The sequence below is a fragment of the Budorcas taxicolor genome, chromosome X (assembly GCF_023091745.1).
Source record: "Budorcas taxicolor isolate Tak-1 chromosome X, Takin1.1, whole genome shotgun sequence".
In the NCBI taxonomy this organism is placed as follows: domain Eukaryota; kingdom Metazoa; phylum Chordata; class Mammalia; order Artiodactyla; family Bovidae; genus Budorcas; species Budorcas taxicolor.
The window spans coordinates 37,036,330-37,037,901 of record NC_068935.1 but is presented as its reverse complement, the minus strand read 5'-3'; positions in this window follow the sequence as shown (position 1 = coordinate 37,037,901).

Genomic DNA, 1,572 nt, shown 5'->3' with positions numbered 1-1,572 from the left:
CCATAGTTTGAGCATTCTTTGGCATTGCCTTTCTTTGGAATTGGAATGAAAACTCACCTTTTCCAGTCCTGTGGCCACTGCTGAGTTTTTCAAATTTGTTGGCATATTGAGTGCAGCACTTTCACAGCATCATCCTTCAGGATTTGAAACAGCTCAACTGGAATTCCATCACCTCCACTAGTTTTGTTCATAGTGATGCTTTCTAAGGCCCACTTGACTTCACATTCCAAGATGTCTGGTTCTAGATTAGTGATCACATCATCATGATTATCTGTGTCGTGAAGATCTTTTTTGTACAGTTCTTCAACACTTTTTATCTTTTTTCCTTTAGATAATTTTCATTCAAACAGATAGGATGAAATATTTAATTGTAGTGTTACTTTGTGTTTCCCTGATGTTTCACATTGTTTAGCATGTTTTTATGTACCTGTTGACTGTTTCTACGTTTTCTTTGGAAAAATGTCTACTCAGTTCCTCTATGTACTTTTTCATTGGATTATTTGTGAGGATTTTTTGTTATTGAGTTGTAAGAGTTCTTTATATATTTTGGATATTAACCTACCAGACATATGGTTTGCAAGTATTTCCTTCCATTCTGATTGCCTTTTCATTTTGTTGATGGTTTGCTTCTTTTGATACACAGAAGCCTTTTATTTTGATGTATTGTCACTTGCTGGTTTATGTTTTTATTGACTGAACTTTTGTGTAATATTCAAAGAATTGTTGTCAGGGCCAGTATCAAGGAGCTTTTCCCCCAAGAGTTTTATAGTTTCAAGTCTTGTGTTTAAGTCTTTAATCTATTTTATGTTTATTTTTGTGAGTTCTGTAAGATAGGGGTCTAATTTCATTTTTCTACATTTAGTTATACAATTTTCCTTATATCATTTATTGAAGTTAGTGTAATGTTTCCATTGATTATTCTTGGCTACCTTGTTAAATTGTTTTAGTCACTAAGCTGATTCTGACTCTTTGTAACCCTGTGGACTGTAGCCTGACAGGCTCCTCTGTCCTTGGGATTTCCCAGGCAAGGATGCTGGAGTGGGTTGCCATTTCCTTTTCCAGGGGATCTTCCTGACCAAGGGATCAAATCTGCATCTCGAGTTTGTAAAATATAGTTTTAGACTGTATATGTGTTGGTTTATTTATGTGCTCTAAAGTCTGTTTCATTGATCTTTGTGTCTATTTTTATGTAAGTACACTGCTTTTTGATTGCTATAGCTTTGTAGTATAGTTTGAAATCAGTATGTGATTTCACCTTTGTTCTTTCACAGGATTGCTTTGGTTATTCTGGGTCTTTCGTGATTCCATACAGATTTTAGTATTCTTTTTTATATTTCTGTGAAAATCGTCATTGGAATTTTTATACAGTTTGCATTGAATCTGTATATGGCTTTGGGTAATAGGACATTTTAGCAATGTTAATTCTTTGGCCCATGAGCACAGAGTGTTTTTACATTTGTTTGTTGCTTTTTCAATTTTTTCTAATTTTCAGTATATGAATCTTTCCCTTCCTTATTTAAATTTATTAAGTACTTTATTTTGTTTATTTGATGCTGTGAATGGGTTAGTTTT